We start from the raw sequence: 27,339 nt of genomic DNA on the forward strand, positions 1-27,339 counted from the left end.
ACATTTCAAATATCCTTCACAGAAAGTGCAATAACATTCAGGTTTTCTACGTAGGTCAAGTTGCAATCTGTGGTGCTTCAATACAACTATGATACATGTAATATTCACTGTATACATTCAATGTGAGTCATACAGCCCGAGTGGGTTCTACACCATTCTCCTCCTCTCGGTTCACTCTGGCTGTAAGGTCTTCGACAGAGACCTTCCCCCATTGTGCCTGTGTCAGCTGCCCCAAGCTTCAGTGCAATCCTCAGCACGCAGTCCTGAGTTTTGGAATGTGCCAGTCTACAATATCCAATTAGGCAATTCTTTGCACTGGAAGACCAACAGGTTTTGGGCAGACTGAAGAGCGTCTTCAGCAACAATTGATGTCTATCTTGGTGTGCATCCCTGGATATAGCCGTATCCAGCCTGGGGCTGGTTTAGCTCACTGGGGCTGGTTTAGCTCACTCAGCTAAATCGCTGGCTTATAAAGCAGACCAAGCAGGCCAGCAGCACGGTTCGATTCCCGTACCAGCCTCCCCGGACAGGCGCCGGAATGTGGCGACTAGGGGCTTTTCACAGTAACTTCATTGAAGGATACTCGTGACAATAAGTGATTTTCATTTCATTTTTCATTTCATTTCGTAGAGCACAGAATCCTGTGTCACAGAATTGCTCGGGACAAAGCTCGAGAAAAACCACCTCATCTTTCTCTCGATCTTCTTTGCAAAGGCACATAATTCAAGGAGTTGGATAATGGTCTCTTCCCTACCACAACCACCTTGAGGGCAACGTGCGGATAAGGTGTGACTCTGGGCCTGTAGGAGGGATTTGACAGGGAGGGGCTTCCCCAGCACCAGCCAAGCTACGTCTTGGTGCTTGTTTGAAAGTTCTCGAGATGATGCGTTCTGCCAAATTACTGACAGTGTGCTCAGGGAACCTCCGGCAAGATACACCGTCTCCTTTTCCTGTAGGGTCTACAGGATATAACGTGCAGACCACTCCCTAGTGGGGTGTCCTGCGGCAGCGTGGCCAGACCCATCCTTCTCAACACGGGGGTCAGGTAGAAGCTCAGCACACAGTGACAATTGATGTTTGCATACTGAGAGTCTCTGCACAACTTGATGCTGCCACACATAAAGGTGGCCATCAGGATTAGGACAATGTTGGGCACGTTTCTCCCTGTTGCACTGAGATCTGAAATCTCTCTCTATTTAAATAGAATGCTGCTTTTCTATTCTTCCTCTCCAAGTGGATAAACTCACTTTTCCCATATTATACTCCATCTGCCAAATCCTTGCCCAATCACCTAGCCTGTCTAAATCCCTTTTCAGACTCTCAACCTCCTCTTGACAACTTACTTTTCTACCAATCGTGATACCAATCTTGGTGTCTTCAGCAAACTTATCCCCCCTATACGCAGTTCTTTCATCCAAATCATTGATATAGATTGGAAGTATCTGAGGTCCCAGCACTGATCCGGGTAGCACTCCACTTGATACAGCTTGCCAAATCTGAAAAAGACCCATTTATATAAAAGTAAATTACTGCGGATGTGGGAAATCTGCAACAAAAGCTGCAAATGCTGGAAAACCTCAGCACATCTGACAGCGTCTGTGGAGGAAGGTGGGAGCTGACGTTTTGAGTCTGGATGGCTCTTTCATCCAGACCCGAAATTAGCTCTGTTTTCTCTCACACAGATGCTGTAAGACCCATTTATCCCTATTCTCTGCTTCCTGTTAGCTAACCAATCTTTTATCCATGCTAATATGTCATCCCCTACACCACGTCATCTTGTGTTGTGGCCTTTGATGTGATATCTGGAACTCCAAGTACTCCACACATACAGATTTCCCTTTATCCTAGTTAACCCTGATTTCCTTTCACAAACCCATGTTGACTCTGCCCTTATTAAATTGTGATTTTCTGCTGTAGCCCCTTAATGATGGATTCTAGCAATTTCCCTTTGACAGTTGTTAGGCTAGCTGGCCTGTCGTTCAGCTGCCTTCTCTCTTCTTCCTTTCTTGAATCAACGTTTTACATGAGCTAATTTCCAATCCACTGGGACCCTTCCAGAATCTACTATCTCCGCAGCCACTTTCTTTCAAGCTAAGATGTGGGACACCAGGGGCGGGATTCTCCGACCCCCCGCCGGGTCAGAGAATCGCCTGGGGCCGGCGTCACTCCCGTCCCCTCCATGTCCCGAATTCTCCGCCACCCGAGTTCCGGCGGGGGGTGGGAATCGCACCGTGCCGGTCGGCGGGCCCCCCCACAGCGATTCTCCGGCCCGCGATGGGCTGAAGTCCCGCGATGGGCCAATGTCCCACCGCTGACAAGCTTCTCCCGCCGGCGTGGATTAAACCACCTACCTTACCGGTGGGATTGGCGGCGCGGGCGGGCGCCAGGGTCCTGGGGGTGGGGGTGCGTGGGGCGCGAGGGGTGCCCCCCTCGGTGGCCTGGGCCCGCGATCGGGGCCAACCGATCGGCAGGCGGGCCTGTGCTATGGGGGCACTCTTTTTCTTCTGCCTTCGCCATGGTGAAGACCCCCTCCCCTGCACATGCACCAGGATGACGTCAGCCGCCGCCGGCGAAGTCCTTTTGGCCACGGCTAGCGTGGCGCCAAAGGCTGCTCACGCCAGCCGGCGGAGCGGGAACCACTCCGGCACGGGCCTAGCCTCTCAATGTGAGGGCTTGGCCCCTAAATGTGCACAGAATTTGGGGAGGCCTGACGCCAGAGTGGTTCACACCACTCCAACACGCCGGGACCCCCCCCGCCCCGCTGGGTAGGGGAGAATCCCGGCCCTGATCTTGGGAATGTGTCAGCCTTTCAGTAATAATTTTCCAAACACCTTTTTCCTCCCGATGGTGATTGTTTTAATTTCCTCCCTCCTGTTCACGTCTTGACTTTCAAGTATCTCTGGAAAGTTTTCTATGTCTCCTACAGTGAACACAGACACAAAATCCTTTTTTGATGCCCTTTCTTTACCTTGTTTTTTATTATCAATTCCCCAAACTCACTCTCGGGAGGACCAACACTAGCTTTCGTTATCCCTAACCTATTTCAATACTTGCAGAAACGCTTGCTGTCTATTCTTATGTGACGAGCTAGCTTTCTATTATTCTCGTATTTCTCCGTTTTTTAAAAGTCATTCTTTGCTGCTTCTTAAAGTTTAGCGAATCCTCTGACCTGTCGCTAATTTTTGTAGAGTGTTTATTTCAATCTGATACTACCCTTAACTTCCTTATTCAACCATGGATGATGCATTCATCTCAAACAGTCTTTCTTTCGCACTGGGAGGAATCTTTGCTGAGAGTTATTGAATATATCCTGAAATGTCTGCCACTTCATCCCTACTGTCCTACCTTTTAACCTAACTTCCCAATTCACTTCAGCTAGATCCGGCTTCATACCCTTAAAATTAACTTTATTCAAGTGTGAAGCACAAGTCTTAGACTCACGCGTCTTCCCATCAAACTGAGCATGAAATGTGACCATGTTATAATCGCTGTCGTCGATATAACGTAATAGTAATCTTTATTAGTGTCACAAGTAGGCTTACATTAACACTGCAATGAAGTTACTGTGAAAATCCCCTAGTCGACACATTCCGGCGCCTGTGCGGGTACACAGAGGCAGAAAACAGAATGTCCAATTCACCTAACAAGCATGTCTTTCAGGACTTGTGGGAGGAAACCGGAGCACCCGGAAGAAAGCCACGCAGACACGGGGAGAATGTGCAGGCTCCGCACAGACAGTGGCCCAAGAGGAAATCGAACTTGGCACCCTGGCGCTGCAAAGCAACAGTGCTAACCACTGTGCTGCCGTGCCACCCAACCTAGAGCTTCCTTTATGATGAGGTTATTGATTAATGATGTCCCATTTCTCGTTACAAAGCCCAGAATAGCCTGATTGGTTCTAGAACAGGGGTGGGCAAACTACGGCCCGCGGGCCGCATGCGGCCCGCCAAAGGTATTTCTGCGGCCCGCCAAGTCATTAAAAAAAAAAAAAAAATTTTTTTTTTAAATTTTTTTTTTTTTTTTAATTTTTTTTAAGGTTAATGGAGGCGGGCTGTTGGGTTACTTACTGGTATAGGGTGGATACATTGACTTGAGTAGGGTGATCATTGCTCGGCACAACGTCGAGGGCCGAAGGGCCTGTTCTGTGCTGTACTGTTCTATGTTCTATATGAGGCGCCCAGAATCATAACCGGGTGAAGTAATTATTTTACTTAATATACTATGCGGCCCTTTGTGAATTGTGAATTTTTGAATGTGGCCCTTGCACGGAAAAGTTTGCCCACCCCTGTTCTAGAACATGCTGCTCTTATCGATTATCTTGAATACACTCCATGAGCTCATGTTCCAAATTGCCTTTGCTAATTTGATTCGCCCAAGTTAAAGTTACCCATGATTATCGTGGTACATTTCTAACATGTCCCATTTATTGATTCCTGTATACCCTGTCTTGCACTGTAACTACTGTTAGGCGGCCAAAGAGTGTTTACTTACCCTTGTTATTTATTATCACTATCAAAACTGATTCTGTATCTTGCTCTTTCGAGACAAAGGTCATCTCTCACTACTGTACTATTGACAGCCTTAGTTAACAGAGCTACCCCACCACCTATTCATAGATTCCTGTCTTTTTAAATGTCAGATACCCTTCAATAATCAGGTGCCAGCCTTGTCATCCTGCACTATGTTTCTGTCATATCGGATTATATATATTTATTTATTTTTCTGCTAACTATTCATCAATCTTGTTACAAATGTTCACCGCATGCAGATATAGAGCCAATGGGGGCGATTTTCAGCCCACGCTCACCATCAGAGGGGGCGTGACACAAGCGGAAAACCCGGAGAGAATCGGGAAACGTGATTTGCCCTGGAAGGATTGCGTTTCTCGTGTTTCCCTGCCTGGCGACGTCACGAGGCTCACTCCCACAAAGGCGGCAAACTCATTTTATTGGTTTTGAATAAAGTTTAATATCATTACCTTGCCCCCCCCCGCCACATGATCACCTCCCCCCCCCCCCCCCCCCCCCCCCCCACCCGCTGAATATTCAAACCTCACCACCGACGTGGCATTACATCAATCAGGTTTACTGCAGCTTTTTAAAAATGAGGTTTGTAATTGAAAATATGGAAAGATGTGCCATTTGAAACATGGAAGTCTGGCAATATCTGGTCTGAGTGAAACATGAGAGAATACAGGGAAAAATCCCACGAATGGTTAACAGCAGCTACAAAGAGAAGGGTTATAAAATGCAGATTCCTTCTCCCAAACAGGATTTTTGTATGAAGCTAAAAACAATGGTTCACACCTTCATTGAAAGTAACTATCTTAGTAAGCATCTGGAAAAGCATGGATGAGGGTTTCAGCTGAGTTAGTGATAAATGTAAACCTTTCAAGTTATAACCAAGTGGATTTTAGCATACAGCTAAAAGCAATGTTTCACACCTTCATTGAAATTAACTATCTTACTAAGCAGCTGGAAAGGAAAGGATGAGGTTCAGTTGAATTTGGTGACAATTCGAGGTGTGAAATTCTGCTAACACCAAGTAAATTAAAGAAAATTGGGGACTATCAGTCTACGAGAAACATAATTTAAAGCCAAAATCAAAGTCAAAATTATGAGCCGGGGACACAATTGGAAAATAAAACTATAGAAATGAGAGGAACCAAACCAAAATTCACACCCCTATTGAAACGAAAGCATTTTTTGAATATCACAAAGGAACTTTGAACATCACAAAGGAAACAATGTAACCAGAGACCTGAGAGTGGAGGACATGTCAAAATGAATAATTAGTCGTGTTAGAAAAATTTAGATTAAAGGTACCTTTTACAATCCAAGTGAAATAAAAGTTACTTTACAATAAAGTCATAAAAACGTAATAACTGTTAGAAAGAGAATATAAACCCAGAGACCAGAGCAGGAACTACCAGAACTCAGAGAGAAGTAGAGAGGCGGAGAAGCAGAGAAGGAACAAGCAGCTCAGAGTCAGCTTACAGCCAGCTCGGCCATGGGAAAGGGACAGGGTAAAACAGCCGAGCTAAAACAGCTATACATCGAAGGAAGACCAGAATTTAAAGAGGAGGCAGAGTCAGCTCAGAGTCAGCTCAGAGACAGTCAGCAGAGCCAGCTCTTACAGCTCGGTACATGGGAAAGATAGGACATAGCAACCGAGCTCACCAGCGAATACATCTAAAGAAGACCAGATTTTAAAAAGAAGATTGATTGTCAAGGTGGGCCTGAAGGTCCCTTCAACCAACCAGGAGGATCCAGAAGCAAGATCGTTTTACCTTTCTGTAAAGATAGTGATTGCATCTTTCAAAAGAAAAAGAAAAAATATAATAATAAAATAACTTAAAAGTTTTAACCTGAAACAGTGGTTATTCCTAAGTCTACTTTACTTACTTAGCAATGCGGGACCCAGGATTGATACTACTAAGTGGTAAGTAGATGTAATCTTCTGTGAAGGTATGGGTTATACCGGGTGATAACTTGAAAACGTAGTTTGACCTGAATAGCACCCACCGAAGCCTGCATCGGAGTCAGGGAGTGAGAATCCCTGTTCACCATTTAGAATGTCGGCCTTTTTTGGTGTAGGGGGAATTCTAAGAATAGTGGTGAGTTTTCAACAACAGGTTCATTTGAAAGGATAATTTCGAAGGCACAAAGGTAAGTATGGCGCCTTGAGTAGAGGGACATACCCCCTGGAATTGCCCCCTGGCCCCTGTGTCAACCTGGCAGTTCCAACTCATGCCAGGGCAGGCCCTCTGGGGAAACATATTGAGGGGGGGGGGTCCCATTATATGCGATGGGAGAGGGGGCGAACAGTGCCAAGGCCATTGAGGAGGAGCAAATTTGCAGGCATGGGGGGGCAATGAGCGGGTGGAATCCGGCGATACTTCCACTGTGGGGAGAGTGTTCGATAATTGTGGGGTGGGTGAGGGGGGGCGGTGGGGGGGCGGTGGGGGGGGGGGGGGGCGGTGGGGGGGGGGGGGGGGGGGTTTGATGTTACGTTTTTATCGGGGTGTCAATTAAAGATGGCTCCCTGATCTCTGTGGAGCCGGGCTTGCCGCTGATATCAGGTCCCGCCCCATCGGACCGGCAGGGAAATCCCCTCTTGCTCATTTTTATTTTTCAGAGAGGCTGAAGATCTGGATTGAAATCTGATCCGTGCAGCTGCCGGGCTACACGTCGGTATTCAGTCAGAGCCTGACGCTTTGGAAAAAAAGGTAAGATTCTGCACCCTGCTCGATCATTTTACCCTTTCTGCACTCTCTGGAATGATCTGCAAGTGCACTCTGAAGATCGCGCTCTCTGTCCCTCTCAAACACAGTTTGGTTATCATTACCCAAATCGTTACACTGCTCCATTCCTGTTCCAACCCACAAGGGACTCACGGGGTAGGGATGATACACTCTGGTTGGCCCCGATCGCGGGCCAGGCCACCGTGGGGGCACCCCCCAGGGTCAGATTGCCCCGCGCCACCCCCCCCCCCCAGGACCCCGGCGCCTGCCCGCACCGCCTGCTCCCGCCGGTAAGGTAGGTGGTTTAATCCATGCTGGCGGGAAAGGGTTGACAGCGGCGGGACTTCGGCCCATCGCGGGCCAGAGAATCGCTGCGGGGGCCCCCCCCGACCGGAGTGGCGCGATTCCCGCCCCCGCCGACTCTCTGGTGGCGGAGAATTCGGGACACGGCGGGGGCGGGATTGACGCCGGCTCCGGACGATTCTCCGACCCGGCGGGGGGTCTGCGAATCCCGCCCTGGTCCCAGTTGAGGCCGTACTCATGTGTGCGGTACTTGGCTATAAGTTTCTGCTTGGCGATTCTGCGTTGTCGGGCATCCTGAAGGCCATCTTGGAGAACGCTTACCCGGAGATCAGAGGCTGAATGCCCTTGACTGCTGAAGTGTTCCCCGACTGGAAGGGAACATTCTGGACTGGTGATTGTCGCGCGATGTCCGTTCATTCGTTGTCACAGATGGCTTCTCCATAGGGGATGGTTTCTTTAATGGCTTCGAAACACAAGCCCTCCGTATACACAGGATCTGCTCAGACGAGGAGGAGCGTAACAGACATCTACAGATGCTGAAAGATGCCCTCGTACAAACGGGATATGGCCCTCGACTCATCGATCGACAGTTCCAACGCGCCACAGCAAAAAACCGCACTGACCTCCTCAGACGACAAACACGGGACAACCGACAGAGTACCCTTTGTCGTCCAGCGGAGAAACCCTTTCCCGGAGCGGAGAAACTACGACATCTTCTTCGCAGCCTTCAACGCGTCATCGATGAAGATGAACATCTTGCCAAGGTCATCCCCACACCCCCACTACTTGCCTTCAAACAACCACACAACCTCAAACAAACCATTGTTTGCAGCAAACTACCCAGCCTTCAGAACAGTGACCACGACACCATACAACCCTGCCATGGCAATCTCTGCAAGACGTGCCAGATCATCGACATGGATCCCACCATTACACGCAAGGACACCACCCACCAGGTACGCGGTACATATTCATGCGACTCGGCCAATGCTGTCTACCTTATACGCTGCAGGAAAGGATGTCCCGAAGCGTGGTACATTGGCGAGACCATGCAGACGCTACGGCAATGAATGAACGGACATCGCGCGACAATCACCAGGCAGGAATGTTCCCTTCCAGTCGGGGAACACTTCAGCAGTCAAGGGCATTCAGCCTCTGATCTCCGGGTAAGCATTCTCCAAGGCGGCCTTCAGGATGCGCGACAACACAGAATCGTCGAGCAGACACTTATAGCCAAGTTCCGCACACATGCGTGCGGCCTCAACCGGGATCTGAGATTCATGTCGCATTACATTCACCCCCCACCATCTGGCCTGGGCTTGCAAAATCCTACCAACTGTCCTGGCTTGAAACAATTCACACCTCTTTAACCTGGGGTTACCCCTATCTCTGGATCTGTAACGAGTTAATTACCTGCAAATGCTCGCATTCAAAGCATTGTCTGGCATCTTTGAATTTGTCTATATAGATGTATCTGGAACATACCTCTTCATTCACCTGAGGAAGGAGCAGTGCTCCGAAAGCTAGTGTTTGAAACAAACCTGTTGGACTTTAACCTGGTGTTGGAAGACTTCTTACCATAATAAAGCTAGCAGGACAGGTGGTGCGATGTGACCATGGAATGTGGGCACACCTGGATGGTGGTGTGATCCAGGGCAAACACATCTGCAGTGAGTGCCTGTGGCTTGAAAATCTTTGGCTCAGAATAATTGAGCTGGAGACAAAACTGCATCCGGGGGAGGGGGGTGTGGGGAACGTTATCTGGACACTTTGCAGCGGGAGGTCGGAACACCCCTTGGGATAGAGTCTTCTGATTTGGTCAGTGGTCAGGGACAGGAGGGTGTGACTGTGAGAGAGGCAGATACGGGGAATCCAGAAGGTAGATATGGAAGGGCCTCAGCCTCTGCAATTGTCCAACAGGTTGAGGGTTCCTGCAGCCTGACAGCTGTGGTGGGGGACTGGGTGAGCAAACTCTCCGTGGCACCATAGCACAGGAAGCCATTCAAGAGGAGGGAGTTAACAGCATGTAGCGGTAGTTGGAGACAGTATAGTCAGGGGAGTAGGTGCAGTTCTCTGCAGGTGCTGCTTGGGGATGGAGGGAAACTTGCAGTGGGGGATGGGGAGGGGGCGGAGAGAGGATCCAGTGGCCGTGGTCCATGTGGGTACCAACAATACAGATAGGAAAATGGTCCTGATTATGTATTAAAGCAGCTGGGGGCCAAATCAGAAAGTGGCATGACGTCCTGAGCCACAATAAAATTGGTGTAGGGTAAATAACGTGAATGTATAGCTCAGAAGCTGATGTAAGAGAAATGGGTTTTTGATTAATGGGGCATTTGGGGAAATTGGGGTCTGTACTACTGGGGCAGTCTTCACCCAAAACGGGCTGGAAAGCGATTCGGCAAGTCGTATAACTAGACTGGTAGAGGGGACTTTAGACTAAGTAGTGCAGGGAGGGGAGTGCACACGATGAGATGTAGTGAATCAAAGGAAACAATGAGGTAATTTTTGAAAGGGGCAATGGAAGAATCCACACCAAGTAGTCATAAAAACAATACTTATATTTATTTAACAAATTTAACTATACACAAGACCCCCTCCCCTGCCCATGCGCTGGGATGACGTCAGAAGCCGCTGACGCTCCGGCGCATGCGCAGATTTACGCCGGCCGGCGAAGTCCTTTCGGCCCCGGCTGGCATGGCGCCAAAGGCCGTTCACGCCAGCCGGTGGAGCGGGAACCACTCCGGCGCGGGCCTAGCCCCTCAATATGAGGGCTTGACCCCTAAAGGTGCGAAGACTTGACGAAGGTTCGCGTCAGTCCAACACGCCGGGACCCCCCGCCCCGCCGGGTAGGGGAGAATCCCGGCCCTGGGATTCATGTCGCGTTACATTCACCCCCCCACCATCTGGCCTGGGCTCGCGAAATCCGACCAACTGTCCTGGCTTGAGACAATTCACACCTCTTTAACCTGGGGTTACCCCTATCTCTGGATCTGTAACGACTTAATCACCTGCTAATGCTCGCATTCTAAGCATTGTCTGGCATCTTTGAATTTGTCTATATAGATGTTTCTGGAACATACCTCTTCATTCACCTGAGGAAGGAGCAGTGCTCTGAAAGCTAGTGTTTGAAACAAACCTGTTGGACTTTAACCTGGTGTTGTAAGACTTCTTACTGTGCTCACCCCAGTCCAACGCCGGCATCTCCACATCATAGCTTTATTATGGGTTGACTAATTTATTATTTTCATTTTTTTTAAAACAAAACAACGTTTATTCTATGACTCCAGTTAACATTTTATAAACACACAGTAAACATCTTATCAACTACCAACACAAATACCCCTCCACAAAAGATACAATACTCTATTGGTAACCCTGATTAACTTTCCTAACTACATCAATAAGCCAAACACCTTTTTTTTACCAAACAGTAGGTTTGAATTCCTTTTTTTTTAACAAACAATTTTATTGAGGTATTTTTTGGCATTGTAAACAGTTACAGCTAACATAAACATGCAAACATCAGCATAAAACCAATACTTCAATCAAACCATAATGCACAGACCCGCTCCTCTCCCATAGACACTACCCACCTATTCATCCCTCCTACTCTACTCTAATCTCCCCCCATTCCCCCCCCCCCGCTGACGTTCACTCTCCCGCGAAGAAGTCGATGAATGATTGCCACCTTCGGGCGAACCCCAGTACAGATCCCCTCAAGGCGAACTTAATTTTTTCCATACCCAGAAAACTAGACATGTCCGAAAGACATAGTTCAATCTTCGGGGGCTTTGAGTCCCTCCGTGCCAGCAGTATTCGCCGCCGGGCTATCAGGGAAGCAAAGGACAGAACATCGGCCTCTTTCTCCCCCTGGACTCCCAGGTCCTCCGAAACCCCGAAAATTGCCACCCCTGGACTCATCACCACCCTTGTTTTCAGCTCCCAGGACATGACCCCCGCAAATCCCTCCCAGTACCCCCTAAGCTTAGGGCATGCCCAAAACATGTGAACGTGGTTCGCTGGCCTTCCTGCGCATCTAGCGCACATATCCTCCAGCCCAAAGAATTTGCTCATCCGTGCTACCGTCATGTGAGCCCGGTGAATGACCTTAAACTGAATCAGGCCGAGCCTGGCACATGTTGCGGTTGAGTTTACCCTACTCAGGGCTTCCGCCCACCGCCCGTCCTCCATCTCCCCACCGAGCTCCTCCTCCCATTTGAGTTTCAGTTCCTCCGTCTGGGACTCTTCCCCCTTCATGAGCACCTTGTAAATATCCGAGACTCTACCCTCTCCTCCTTCTCCTCTAGAGACTATTCTATCCTGGATCCCTATTGGCGGGAGGCGTGGGAAGGATGGGACCTGTCTGCGTACAAAGTCCCGCATTTGTAAGTACCTAAAGTAATTTCCCCTTACCAGCCCAAATTTCTCCTCCAAACCCCTCAGACTCGCAAAGCTCCCCTCCAGGAACATATCGCCCACCCTCCTCACCCCCGCCCGCTGCCATGTTCGGAACCCTCCATCCATGTTCCCGGGGGCAAATCGATGGTTATCACATATTGGAGCCCAGACTGACGCACCCACCTCCCCCCTCCACTGGCCCCATATCCGCAGGGCCGCCCCCACTACCGGGCTGGTGGAGCACCTGGCCGGCGATAGCGGTAGGGGAGCCGTGACCCGGGCTGCCAAACTGGTGCTCCTGCACGAAGCCGCCTCCACTCGCTCCCAGATAGACCCCATACCCACCATCCACTTCCTTATCATGGATATGTTAGCCGCCCAGTAGTAGTTGATAAGACTCGGCAATGCCAGCCCTCCCTCGCTGCGGCTCCTCTCAAGCATCGCATTCTTCACCCGCGGGGATTTTCCCACCCAGACAAAGCTCATGATGATTTTGCCAGTCCTTTTAAAGAAGGACAGTGGGATAAAGATCGGGAGGCACTGGAAGATGAACAGGAATCTAGGGAGGATTGTCATCTTTACAGACTGCACCCTCTCCGCCAGTGACAGCGGGAGTGCATCTCATCTTCGAAACGCCCTCTTCATTTGTTCCACCACCCTGGTCAAATTTAATTTATGCCACCTGCCCCAGTCTCGTGCCACCTGTACCCCCAAGTACCGGAAACTTTCCCCAACCAGCCTAAATGGCGGCTCCTTCAGTCTATTCTCCTGGCCCCTTGCCTGCACCACAAACATCTCACTCTTGGCCATATTTAATTTGTACCCTGAGAACCGGCCGAACTTCCTCAATGTTTCCAGTATATTTTCCATCCCAGCCAGTGGGTCTGACACGTACAGGAGCAGGTCGTCCACATAGAGGGAGACCCTGTGTTCCACCCCCTCCCCCTAGTCATTCCCTTTGCAGCTCTCAACGCAATCGCCAACGGCTCTATGGCCAGCTCAAACAGCAAAGGGGAGAGTGGGCATCCCTCTCTGGTCCCGCGATGTAGTCTGAAATGATCTGACATTATCCTGTTCATCCTAACGCCAGCTTTTGGGGCCTGGTACAATAGTCTGTCCCAATTCACCAGTCCCTCCCCGAACCCAAACCGTCCAAGAACCTCCCACAAATAGCCCCACTCCACCCGGTCGAAGGCCTTCTCAGCGTCCATTGCCACCACTACCTCCACCTCCTTGCCTGTCGGGGGCATCATGATCACATTAAGCAATTTTCTCAAGTTAGCTGTCAGCTGCTGCCTTTAACAAACCCTGTCTGATTGTCCCCAATCACCTCCGGTAAGCAGTCCTCAATTCTAATCGCCAGGACCTTTGCCAGGAGCTTGGCATCCACATTGATCGGGGAGATTGGCCTGTATGACCCGCAGGATTCCGGGTCCTTGTCCCGCTTCAGTATCAGCGAGATGGTGGCTTGTGACATCTTCGGCGGCAGGGTCCCTCTGTCTCTTGCCTCATTAAAAACCCTAGTCAGGACCGGTCCCACTATCTCCGAGAACATCTTGTAAAACTCTACTGGGTATCCATCCGACCCCGGGGCTTTCCCCGACTGCATGGCCTTTAGGCCCCCCAATACCTCCTCCGCTCTAATCGCAGCCCGTCCATTAGTCCCCGGCCTACTTTTGGGAATGTTAGCCCGACCAGGAACCTTTTCATCTCCTCCGGCTCTTCCGGGGGTTCTGAAGTGTACAGCTTACTATAGAAATCCCAAAATACCTTATTCAGTCCTGGCGGATCCTCCACTCTGCTCCCCTCCCCATCAACCACTCTACTTATTTCCCTGGCCGCCTCCCTCTTCCTGAGTTGCTGCGCTAGCAATCTGCTGGCCTTCTCCCCAGGCTCATACACCACTCCCCTCGCCTTTCTAAGCTGCTCCACGGCCCTGCTCGTGGATAACGCCCCCAGTTCCGCCTGTAATCTCCATCTCTCCCTGAGTAGGTCCTCCCCGGGGACCCCGCATGCTCCTCGTCTATCCGGTAAATCTCCCTAACCAATCTGTCCATTTCTGCTCTGTCCGCCCTGACCCTGTGAGCCTGAATTGAGATCAGCTCCCCTCTCACTACTGCCTTAACCGCCCCGCACAGGGTTGCTGCTGAAACCTCCCCCGTACTGTTCACCTGTCAGTAATTTTGGATACACTTCCGCAGTCTCTCACATATCCCCTCCTCCGACAACAATCCTACGTCTATCCTCCATTGCGGGCGTTGGTAATTCGCCCCCCCCCCTCCCCCAACCTGCAGGTCCACCCAGTGCGGGGCATTGTCCGAGATAGTGATTGCCGAATATTCCGTATTCTTTACCTCCCCTACACAGTCCCTGCTCAAGATAAAGAAATCAATTCTAGAATATACTTTATGAACATGTGAGTAGAACGAGTAGCCCCTTCCCGTCGGCTGTCTGGCTCTCCATGGGTCCACTGCCCCCATTTGCTCCATGAACCCTTTCAGCTCCCTTGCCATTGCTGGGTGTCTACCCGTTCTGGGACACGACCGATCCAGCCCCGGGTCAAGGACCATATTAAAATCCCCCCCCCCCCATTATCAACTTACGTGAGTCTAGGTCCGGGCTCTTCCCCAGCACTCTTTTGATAAAGTCAACGTCGTCCCAGTTCAGAGCATATATGTTCACCAGCACCACTCTCCTCCCCTCCAGTCTGCCCCGTACCATAAGACATCTGCCCCCGCCATCTGCGACTATGCCCTCCACTCAAATTGAACTCGCTTATTGATCATAAAACTGACCCCCCTGGACTTAGAATCCAAGTCCGAGTGGAAGGCCTGGTTAATCCAGCCCTTCCTTAGCCTAGTTTGGTCAGACACTTTCAGATGTGTCTCCTGCAGCATAATTCCGTCCGCCTTCAGAGCCCGCAAATGCGCGAACACACATGCCCTTTTAACCGGCCCATTTAGTCCCCGGACATTCCAGGTGATCAGCCTGGTTGGGGGAAACCCCACTAGCTAGCCCGGTGACTCATCCCTCCAGCGCCCACTTGTCTCACTCCCATTGTTTCCCCGATCTCATCTCCCCACTCCCCAGCACACCATCCCCCACTCCGACCCACTGGAGCAATCTCACTAAGATGAGAAAGATCAAACAAGATGTAAACATCAAACAGCACCGTGAGGCTGCTCCAGGTACAATACAGTTCCAGCTGTGTACACAAAAAAGTGATAACCCATGTCCCTTCCCGAGCATTAATAAAATAACAGCGCAATAACACAGAACCCGTACATCACCCACCAGAAACAAACATAAAAACCAAAGACATAAATGAAACAAAAACCCCCCAACCAACATCTTTAATCCCCGTTGCTGACCGGCCACCCTTATGTTACAATAAAGGCTCCAGCGCACCACGAGATCCCGACAATAGGTACCCACCACAGCAGAAAAAGAAAAGAGAAAAAAAAGCAACATACGAGGGGGGGGGGGGGGGGGGGGGATATCCCCTCCCCCCACACCCCCAACAGGCAAAAGCTGCCCAAAAATACACCGCATGGCACCTTTAAAGCAGTAAACAGTTGACCAGCAGTCCAGGCACAGTAGGCATCTCCTCAAACGGTAACTCTCGGACCCGAGCCTGCGTCCGTGGGTCCTTTTTTCGAGACCAGCCCCTGATCCCTCGCGAAGTCCATCGCTTCTTCGGGCTCGGAGAAGTAGTGGTGTTGGCCCTGATGCGTAACCCAAAGACGGGCCAGGATGAGCTGACCAAACTTCACGTGCTTCTTCAACAACACCTCCTTAACTTGTTTAAAGGCTGCTCGCCGCCTGGCCACCTCCTGGCTTAGGTCCTGATAGATGTGGAGAACACTGTTATTCCATGTGCTGCTCTTAGCGCTCTTTGCCCACTGCAGCACCCGCTCCTTCTCCACAAACCACAAATAGCATGTGTCATTTGGGGGCAGCACGGTAGCATGGTGGTTAGCATAAATGCTTCACAGCTCCAGGGTCCCAGGTTCGATTCCCGGCTGGGTCACTGTGCGGAGTCTGCACGTCCTCCCCGTGTGTGCGTGGGTTTCCTCCGGGTGCTCCGGTTTCCTCCCACAGTCCAAAGATGTGCGGGTTAGGTGGATTGGCCATGCTAAATTGCCCGTAGTGTCTTAAAAAGTAAGGTTAAGGGGGGTGGGGGGGGGGGGGGGGGGGGTTATTGGGTTTCGGGTATAGGGATACGTGAGTTTGAGTAGGGTGATCATGGCTCGGCACAACATCGAGGGCCGAAGGGCCTGTTCCGTGCTGTACTGTTCTATGTTCTAAACCTGTGGAATCTGATCACAATCGGACAGGGGGGACCCCCCTGGATGCACCTGTCTCACCTGTACTCTATGTGCCCCCTCCAGCTCCGGCGGTCGCGGAAAGGCTTCAGTCCCCATCAGCTGCATCAACAGGTCAGCCACAAACGCTGTGGCATCAGCTCCCTCAGACCCCTCCGGGAGGCCGATGATCCTCAGATTTCGTCTGGGGGCTCTATTTTCCAGCTCCTCTACTCTGTCCAGCAGTCTTCTCTGTCTCTCCTTCAACCCATCGACTCCTAGCGCAGCAATCGTCTGCGCGCCCGTCTGCTCCTCCACCGCCCCTCCCAGCTCCTTAACTTTCTCGTCCTGGGCATCCAGCCTCTGGTTCAGCTGATCCACTGCCTTCTGAAGTGGGTCCAAGTTATCCCGCTTCAACGACTCAAAACTGTTTTTAATCACCTGCAGCATGTTTTCCAGCGCTTGCTGGATCGTCGGGTCCGAGGTCTGCAAGTCCGCCATCTTTGCTCCCGGGTCTGCTTCTCCTGCACCTTGACTTTGTCCCTTCCTCTCCCGTTTTCGCTGCTTTCTGCCCTCCCGCGGTTCCATACAGCTCTGCTCGCTCCTCAGCACCTCCGTGGCCGTCCTTTCAGCGCTCGACAGTCCCACAAAACCGGGGAACCAGGTCCTCAAATCCCACCGGAGTGAGAGCCACCGAATGTGCGGCTCACTCACTCATCGCCGTCACCGGAAGTTCTAATTTATTATTTTCTTAATTAATTAATAAGTAATAAACCCTACTAGTCTCAATGAGGTTTACTACCATGAATAAACCTTACTAATGCTAATAGAACTTTACAATTACCAAATTACACTGGTTCTGAAAGATAAATTAGTAAAATAGTCACCAGCCAGTCATTGGCCATTACTCTGTGATGTAACACTATGATTCTGTTTTCCTCAGGGTGTGTGAGTCACAAGCTGACTCGTTGTTTAAGTTTACAAAGTCTCGCCCCTCTCTCCCCACCTAGCAATGTTTAAGCCTCCGACATTTCACTGCTTTCTCTCCCCTCCTGATGGAGTTCATAGAATCATAGAAACCCTTCAGTACAGAAGGAGGCCATTTGGCCCATCGAGTCTGCACAGAGTATCTGAAAGATCACCCTTCCCAGGTCCGCTCCCTTCGAACCCCGTGACCATACCTAACCTTTGGGCACAAAGGGCAATTCAGCCTGGCCAATCCACCTAACCGTAACATCTTTGGAGTGTGGGAGGAAACCGTAGCACCCGGAGGAAACCCACGGGAAGTGCAAACTCCACACAGTCAGCCCAGGGTCGGAATTGAACCCGGATCCCTGGCGCTGTGAGGCAACAGTGCTAACCACTGTGCCTCCCTAGTAAATCATGCACTGCATGGTGTTGATTAGTTCCTGGTTTGATTTGCACAATACTTACCCTCCTTTTCTCTTTCTCTATATCTGCTGCTTTTAGACATGGCATGTGCGTTTGTGGGGGAAGAACTGGAAGTTGAGTCCATAGCACCAGAGGCTGTGATGGAGCCAAGCCATCCGGAGGTGGTGTGGAACGATATCTCAACAGTGGTTAGTTCATGTTATCATTTTTCTTCAACAAAGTTTTTACCATTGTAATTGAAAATATAGAAAGATGTGTCATTTGAAAGATGGAAGTCTGGCAATATCTGGTCTGAGAGAAACATGAGAGGATACAGGGAAAGATCCCACAAAAGGTTAATAGAAGCTGCAAAGAGCAGGATTATAAAATGCAGATTCTTTCTCACCAGCAGGCTTAGCAAACACACAGGATTTTTGTATAAAGCTAAAAACAATGGCTCACACCTTCATTGAAAGTAACTATCTTAGGAAGCATCTGGAAAAGCATGGATGAAGGTTTCAGTTGAATTAAGCGACGAATGTTTAAAACAGGCGGGTCTTTCAAGTTAAAACCAAGTGAATTTTTAGCATTACGCTAAAAGCAATGTTTCACACCTTCATTGAAATGAACTATCTTAGTAAACAGCTGGAAAGGAAAGGATGAGGTTCAGTTGAATTTGGTGAAAATTCTAGGTGTGAAATTCTACTAACACCAAGTAAATTAGAGAAAATTGGAGACAACCTGTCTACGAGAAACATAATTTAAAGCCAAAATGAAAGTCAAAATTATGAGCTGGGAGTCCTATTTTATTGGAAAATAAAACTACAGAAATGACAGGAACCAAACCAAAATTCACACCTCTATTGAAACCAAAGCATTTTTGAATATCACAAAGGAGACAATGTAAGCAGAGAGCTGAGAGGTGAGGCCATGCCCAAAATGAATACTTAGTTGTATTAGAATGTTTAGATCAAAGATACTTTTTACAATCAAAGTGAAATAAGTTAATTTACAATAAGGTCATAAAAACTGAATAACTGTTAGAAAGAGAATATAAACCCAGAGACCAGAGCAGGAACTAGCAGAAGCGGAACCAGAACCAGAACTCAGAGAGAAGGAACAAGAGAAGCAGAGTCAGCTTACAGCCAACTCGGTGATGGAAAAGATAAGACAAGCAGCCGAGCTAAAACAGCTAATACATCTAAGGAAGACTAGAATTTAAAGACAAGGCAGAGTCAGCAGAACCGGCTCTCATAGCTCAGTACATGGGATCGACAAGACATAGCAGCCGAGCTAACCAGCGAATACGTCTAAAGAAGACCAGACTTTAAAGAAGATTGATTGTCAAGGTGGGCCTGAAGGTCCCTTCAACCAACCAGAAGGATCCAGAAGCAAAATCTTTTTACCTTTCTGTAAAGAAAGTGATGGCAGCTTTTAAAAGAAAAAATATAATAATAAAATAACTTAATTTAACCTGAAACTGTGGTTTATTCCTAAAGTCTACTTTACTTACTTAGCAATGTGGGACCCAGGATCAATGCTACTAAGGGGTAAGTAGATAAAATCTTTGGTGAAGATATGGGTTATACCGGGGGATAACTTGAAAATATAGTTTGACCTGAATAGCACCCACCGAAGCCTGCATCGGAGTCAGGGAGTGAGAATCCCTGTCCACCATTTAGAATGTCGGCCCTTTTTGGTATAGGGGAATTCTAAGAATAGTGGTGAGTTTTCAACAGCACCATTCTTCCTCATCCTTTGGCCTCTCCTTTTGCTTGTCGGGACTCGGGTGAACTAATCTTCTGTAAATTTCTCAAACCATGCAATTTAAACTGGGGGCGATTGTGATGATAAGGGGCGAAATTCTCTGACCCCCAGCAGGGTCGGAGAATCGCCTGACGCAGCCGAAAATCCCGCCCCCGCCCTGGCAGAGATTCTCCGCCACCCGGGAAGTGGCGGTGGCGGGAATCTCGCCACTCCGATCGGCGAGGCCCCTGCGGTGATTCTCCGGCCTGGATGGGCCGAAGTCCCGCCGCTGGGAGGCCTCTCCCGCCGTCGAGGTTTGAACCACCTCTGGTGGCAGCGGGATCGGCGGCGCAAGCGGGCCCTGAGTTCCTGGGGAGGGTGGGGGGGCGATCGGACCCCGGGGGGGTGCCCCCATGGTGGCCTGGCCCGCGATCGGGGCCCCCCGCTCAGACTCCGGGCCAGTGCCCTGGGTGCACGCTTTCTCCCCAGCGGCCGCCACGGCGGAGCGGAAGAGAAACCCAGATCGCGCATGCGCCGACCGGCGAAAGCCTTTCGGCCAGCCCCACTGCCGCTGGCGCCGGTTTTTTGCGCCAGTCTTCTGGTGCCAACCGCTCCGGCGCGGGGCTAGCTCCCAAAGGCGGGAAGAATTCCCCACCTTTGGGGAGGCCCGACCCCAGAGTGGTTGGCGCCACTCCCTTACGCCGGGACCCCCCGTCACGCCGGGTAGGGGAGAATACCGCCCAAGATCTGGAATGTCTAATATGTCCTTGGTGTATTCTCAGAAGAATTTCTAATCTGAGAACTCTTGGAATGACCAACTTCCCATCGAGAATCAGAGAGTCATCCATGACACGAGGATGGCTATGATGGTTGAAGCATTGAAGGGTGAGATTATTTGGAACATATTCTGGCCATCGGGCCTTGCAGCATTCTCCAACTGTAGCACATTCTTCATCTACCTTTTCTGCCTTTTGAATGTCTTTCTACTTCTGTGTTCTTGCTGGTAGGAATTGTGTAAAGGTAAAAAGTAAAGTTGCCATAGTCACTGAAAATCGTTAAGTCCATTTGGAGAAGGAACTCCTTGGCCTAGTCTTCAGTTGTCAGAAATTTCATGATTTAATCTTTGGCCAATGTTGAAACTGATCAGCAGGGGCTCATAAGATGTTCTCAAAAAGCTACTTCACTGCATCAGCACAACTTTAGCACACAATACTCAAGCTGCACCGCTACAATCTCCTTGAGAAAATGGTGCGAGATAACACGGTCTTTCATGCTGCACTACTCATCCTGCAAGATGTGCTGAGACAGGGCCTACCCTCGTCAGCACAGAGAGTGTTCTCCAGGCGTACCAAGACCATGAACCTTGTTGCCAAGGCCTTTCTGCAACCAAAGGCGGAGGAAAATGTGGGGGCCAACCTCATTCACTGATGGCAAAGAGGTAAAGGGCATTTTGATTGCAATTGCTTAAAAACCAGACCAAATGGTCAGACTCCAAACCACACCCAGCCATGGGAAACTGGCAGTGGTACATACCCATGCCCCAGAACTAAACAGTGATGCGGTTACGTCGGACAATGCCGTCTATGTCAGGAACCGGCACCACTATTGCAGGTAGCCAACCAGCACCACCAACCATCACACAGTCAGCGACCTGTGCCCCCTGCACCAGTAGAAAGGGGGGGAAGAGGGTGTCCCCCCTGATGCCAATACAACAAGCCCTGTAGCCACAGGACGTACCGTAAGGATGCCTGATGCCACACCCCGAGGCCATCCCAAGAACAGCCAAACAGCAGAATCTCCAGGGTGTCTGAGCAGGCCAAATTCGAAGTTCAAGGACTGTGGGCTGGCTTAGTCTAAATGGGGACTGTGTTTTATCTGAAAAAAGGACAGGGTGGGAGATGGGCTCTGCGCCTGGTCTAGCAGCTTGAGTCCGTCTTCTGCATATTGTAAATAGTTATGTTCTGTTGCCCACTTTGTGCTCTGCACATTGTAAATAGTTTCAAACTTGTCACTGCTGTCCTACATTGTACCAGTCATCCAAACTTAAATGGGGAGGATGTCACATGTGTATCGGGTCGTCGTTGGTACAGGAAGTGATGTGTCACTAGCTGGGAGTTCTGCCCCATCACCAGCATGTAAGAGGTGCTAGTGTTGCTGAATAACGCTTCTGCTTGTTAATCCCTTGTCATCCGCCTACACATCCCGGCAACTTGTATAGTCTTTGTGGTGATCTACCACTGTATATATATGTGTGTGCTTGCATTGGGGGATGTACAACAGTACCTGTATTACAGGTTTTCCAGTAAGCACCTGCCGGCTAGCTCCACCCACAGGGAGCAGTATAAATATTCATAAGTTTCCCTGAGATGCCATTCTACAGCTGCAGCCGAAGGAATAGCATCGCACGGTAATAAAGCCTCTCTTGTACCGAGTCGAGTCTTTGTTTGCAATTGTTAGCGCCACAATCTTTTATATATCTCTCTGAATGGGAAGCTGGGGACAACAGGATTGCTCCTCTCAATACCCCACCCCAGTCAACACTACCTCCTGAAACAATTGTCACCCTGCCCCAACATCCCAGTCACCTCCCTTCCTCATTTACCTTGACTGTGGCACCAACAAGGGCCAGATCTGCCTTCGCTTTCTGCCAAGCCAGATGCCCGTCGCTCTGGGTCGCTAACGTTCTCAATATGAATGGGGCACGAGGTCCATTATTAGAGGCAATAGAGATCTAACCCTGAAAGCAGTGGCCTCCACGGTCCCCCTCCCCCACGCACTCCACCCCACCCCGCCACCCACCCTCCTCATGCACGCTCAAACAGAAGTGTGCCTGAATTCCAAAGCCAATAATACGGAACTTCATAATTCTGATCAAAGTATTCAGCCCAACACGACCCCATCGGTGCCAGCTCCTCATTAATTATAACCCTTCCACCTGGCAGTAACCTGATTTAAATCGCTGGATTTTGCTTTGAGAAATTAAACTGAATTGTTTATTCGTTCATTGGTTTCTGAGTGAATTTTGTTTTAACATGAGGAACCGTTGACGAAAGACTTTGGTTATAAAGTGCCTTTCGCAACCTCAGGATATTCTGAAGGATTTTTGAAACGCTGTCGCTGTTGTAATGTGGGAAATGCAGTCGCTGTTTTCTGCTGTTTGTGTCACCTTACTGCGCAATATGATACCGACCGCAGAAACTGTTTAAGGGATGTTGATTGAAGAATCATTGTTGACCAGGACACCGGGGATAACTCCCGTACTCTTCTTCATACAACACCATGGGAGCTTTTACATCCGCCAATGAGAGTAGACAGGGCAGTTTAGGGCAGCACGGCAGCACAGTGGTTAGCACTCGGTGCTTCCCTGCAGGGTCAGCCTAGATTTTGGTGCCCAAAGCTCTAAACTGGGCCTTGAACCTTCAGCCACCCGACACCTGAGATCCACTGAGCCCGGGTGCCTGAGAAAACAAAGATGGTTTGAAAGGCCTTCCCAAATCAGCACCTATCAACGAGCCCTCGCAATTTCAGTCTGAAGGCATTACCAACCCTGTCGGAGGTGCCTGAACAGGGAGAATTGAATCTTGGGCCGGCTTAAGAAATTCCGGAAAGCAGATATGTCAGTAGTTTTATGTGTAACTCACTTAACAGCATCCCCGTTCTTTAGTGCTGATTGGTCACTTGCGCCCAAATTGCTTTGATATCACTGAAGGAAGCTTTGGGCGGCGCGGTAGCACAGTGGTTAGCACTGTGGCTTCACAGCGCCAGGGTCCCAGGACCGATTCCCGACTTGGGTCACTGTCTGTGCGGAGTCTGCACGTTCTCCCCGTGCCTGCGTGGGTTTCCTCCGGGTGCTCCGGTTTCCTCCCACAAGTCCCGAAAGAAGTGCTTGTTATGTGAATGGGACATTCTGAATTCTCCCTCCGTGTACCCGAACAGGCGCGGGGGTGTGGCGACTAGGGGATCTTCACAGTAACTTCACTGCAGTGTTAATGTAAGCCTACTTGCGACAGTAATAAAGATTATTATTGATCCCAAAGTTTTAAATGACCGGTTAATATTGAGGACGGCAATTTAGAAATTGTCAGATCATTGTCATGCCAGTGGAATTATTGACAGAAGCAGCCCGGTGACACAGAAACTGACAAGAAGAATTTCAGTAACCAATGGCAACTTGGCGTGGGTTTGTTGGCCAGAAAGTGACAGATAGATCTCTTTCATCACTGACACGGGCGTCTAAACAAGTAATACGAAGGGGAACAAATGAATCGCGTATAAAAGGCTGCACCTATTTACAAACGCAGCCTGCAATGGTGAAAGCTGCAACTCCTTTAAAAGTTAATCACCAGCTACTCACAGTTTGGCACATTCACAATGCAGCGAGTGACAGGCCGAGGAAGCCAGGCTCAGCACAGATAGCTACCCCAGCACTTTGTAATCCGATACTTCCAGGCCCATTCCTCCTTCAGTCCGTCTCGCGGGGTGGGGGGGGGGGGGGGGAAATAAACACTCGACAGCTAAGCGCCCAGAGATCAGGCAAGCTCTCTAGTCAAAGCGATTACCTCGGTCTGACTACCGAGCCGGTTTGACCAGACTCAGATGACTCTGCCCAACTTTGCGTCAGGCGTGTTTCCCGCGAGCCAGCTGCTGGGAGAGTGCAGCAGGGTGGAACAACACAGTCACCGGCTCAGACTCTCTGCATTAAAGAGAAAAGCTTCTGAGGTTAGATTAAAATCCTGATTGCGAAACCTCTGACAGAACATACATTGTGGAAATAAGGGCAATGTTATGCCTTCTTTGCAAGTAGGTCACAATAAAATCAAGCACTTTATTTATACATCACTTGATGGAGCAGGGGTCTGTGCAGGTTGGGTTACTGAGAACTGCTGAACGTACGTTCTTTATAATAATCTTTATTATTGCCACAATTAGGCTTACATCAACACTGCAATGAAGTTACTGAGAAAAGCCCCTAGTCGCCACACCCCAGCGCCTGTTCGGGTACACAGAGGGAGAATTCAGAATGTCCAATTCACCTAACAAGCACGTCTTTCGAGGCTTGTGGGAGGAAACCGGAGCACCCGGAGGAAACCCACGCAGGCACGGGGAAAACGAGCAGATTCCGCACAGACAGTCACCCAAGCCGGGCATCAAACCTGGGACCCTGGCGCTGTGAAGCAACAGTGCTAACCACTGTGCCACTGTGCCGCCCTAAATGTCATGGCCAACTTTAGAGCGCTGATACAAAGAGGCCCGAGCAGGAACCAGAGTTGCCAACTCTCCAGGGTTGGCCTGGAGTGTCCAGGAATAATAATAATAATAATCTTTATTGTCACAAGTAGGCTTACATTAACACTGCAATGAAGTTACTGTGAAAAGCCCCTAGTGGCCACACTCCGGCGCCTGTTCGGGTACACAGAGGGAGAATTCAGAATGCCCAAATTACCGAACGGCACATCTTTCGGGACTTGAAGATCAATCGCCAGAACGCTTCTGTGTGCGACTCTGGAGAAAAATCATCAGGACATTGAAAAAGGTTGTTTTCTGTCATTTCCTTTGAGTTTTTACCTTTGCCAGGTATGAAAAGATTGAAAATCAAAAGCAAAAGGCTATCTGGCTGACAATTACCAATTGGGAAATGAGTGTTTTTGATTCCCAGTTAGTGCAGGAAGGACGTGCGTCACGAGGATGGTTGTGTTGGCCGATTAATGGCTGGAGTGTGAACATAGAACATAGAACATACAGTGCAGAAGGAGGCCATTGTGCCTTCGAGTCTGCTCCGACCCACTTAAGCCCTCACTTCCACCCTATCCCCATAACCCAATAACCCCTCCAAACCTTTTTGGACACTAAGGGCAATTTATCATGGCCAACCCACCTAACCTGCACATCTTTGGACTGTGAGAGGAAACTGGAGCACCAGGAGGAAACCTACACAGACACAGGGAGAACATGCAGACTCCGCACAGACATTGACCCAGCGGGGAATTGAACCTGGGACCCTGGCGCTGTGAAGCCACGGTGCTATCCACTTGTGCTACCCTGCTGTGGGGGCTACGTCATGTGATGAGACCTCCAGGCATACGTTTAATCACCGTTGGCAACCGTAGTTGGGACATCATCAGGATAAGAAGATGTTTCCAATATTACCTCCAGGCATGCTCATCACGCCTTGCCAGGCATAATCACTCCTGACTCACACTTGATTGTTGAGTCAACAGCCAGCAAATAGCCAATGATGAAGCAATTGGCACGATGAACGAGGGTTAGAATAGAATTATTGAAACCTGTGACACACAAGGGAGCCTTCTGATCTGTAATGGCTGTATGATTCTTTGAAAGAGTTGTCCAAATCACTCGCCCGGCCAATGAAATGATGGAAAATAGATTTTGAACACCGTAATTCCGGAAGAGCTGCGAAACTAATCTCGCAGCTGGAGGTAAAAGACCCCATAGCATTATTTTGAAGGGGTGGGGGGGGGGTCTGTGTTCTCCCAATATTTATTTCTTAACCAACACCAGTGAAAGAAAAGCAGATTATTCGATCATTACCGCCTTGCTGTTTATGGGAGCTTACTCTGCACAAATTGGCGGTCCCAATCCCTACATTACAACAATGACTACTCTTCAAAAGGGCTTCATTGGTATTAAAGTGCATTGGGACATCATGAAAGGCATTATGTAGCCCCCCAGCTTGTTTTCTCATTAACTGAGGACTGCAAACAGGAGGTCATAAAATCATTAACACGTGCCTTCTCTGTGATTGAAAACGATTCTATAACTTCAAATATCCGCCTTCACCATGGCCTGTCATTCGGCTCCTTGACCTTTGTGTTCATAACCACCCAAAGATATCGATAATTATCCACACGGGAGCTGAATGAAAATACTTAACAGAGCAGCAAATATCTCCCAGAATGCATTGTCCTTGCTCTGCCATTTCCCAGAATGCTTCATAAGAGTTCTCAAGGGCGGAAAATTGTGTCAAACATCAACCTGGCATGTTGATGCCCACACGCCTTGTGCAGAAAGTTCCGCTCTGCGAACACTGCTTTGTAAAGTTCATCAAAGAATACGAGTCAAAGACAAGGGGCCGGATTCTCCGTTCCTGCGTCGAAGTGCTGACGCCAACGGAGGATCTGTGGAGTTCCACGACGGAAAAATCGGCGCCGCACCCACATCGATTCCACTACCGGTGAGGGGCTAGGGCTGGCACCGCGTGAAGCACCCACCGAACATGTAAAAAACGGTGGGAGAATCACGGGGTGCGTGCTGGACACGCGCAGAGCTGGCAAGCTGCAGCCGTGTGTCCACTTACACTTCCCACACACGCACCGATCGCCCCCAAAAAGATGGCACCGGTTGTGCTGGATCGCATACCCATCCACCCTGGCCCAACAGCCCACCTCCTGGCCACCCTCCACTACTCCCCACAGCCCTGGCAGAAGCCCCGTGGCCAGTGGCATGACTGTCGCTGACGCATGGCGGTGCTGGACACTGTCCATATGCCCTCTCTCTATTGCCCACCACGCCAGGCTCACGATTATTGAGACCCCACTTGGCCCGGGCCCCGTCGGGAACTCAGCCCATCGGAGGCAGAGCATGGCACCTGGGCGGGTAACCCAGGCCATTGAAGAACCTCGGGTGGCTGCGGATAGTGCAGGGTAGCACCCTGGCGCTCCCCCTGGCACCTGGGCACCTTGGCACTGCCTGCCTGTTACTCTGGCACAGCCAGGGTGCCAGGCTAGCTGTGCCAGGGTGCCCAGGTGGCCGGTTGACACTGCCTAGGGATCGAGCCTGGCGAGGATTACTAGATGGAGGGGGGGGGGGGGGGGGTGATGGGGTGTTCTTGGGGGCCTCCCCAAGGTTTGGGGGGGAGGGGAGGTCAGAAACGGTGGTGGGGGGGGGGGGGGGGGGCACGGAAGTTTGGGCTTGCGAAACAAAATGGGCTCGCCGGCAGGAGATGACTCAAGT

At 50.0% G+C, this 27,339-nt stretch overlaps 1 protein-coding gene across 2 annotated transcripts in view; it reads right to left on the reverse strand.

Moving 5' to 3' along the window:
• Positions 1-24,075, reverse strand: part of LOC119978806 (ras-related protein Rab-7b-like) — a 49,481-nt gene extending 25,406 nt beyond the window's left edge. Inside the window, exon 1 of one of the 2 annotated variants that reach the window (XM_038820683.1) lies at positions 23,928-24,075. The gene's annotated coding sequence lies outside the window, so the exon portion shown is untranslated. Of the gene's footprint in view, positions 1-23,722 lie in introns of both variants that reach the window. The other variant, XM_038820682.1, reaches the window with a different exon arrangement.
• Between the last annotated feature and the right edge of the window lie 3,264 nt (positions 24,076-27,339).

Source organism: Scyliorhinus canicula, chromosome 15 (assembly GCF_902713615.1).
Source record: "Scyliorhinus canicula chromosome 15, sScyCan1.1, whole genome shotgun sequence".
Classification (NCBI taxonomy): Eukaryota; Metazoa; Chordata; class Chondrichthyes; order Carcharhiniformes; family Scyliorhinidae; genus Scyliorhinus; species Scyliorhinus canicula.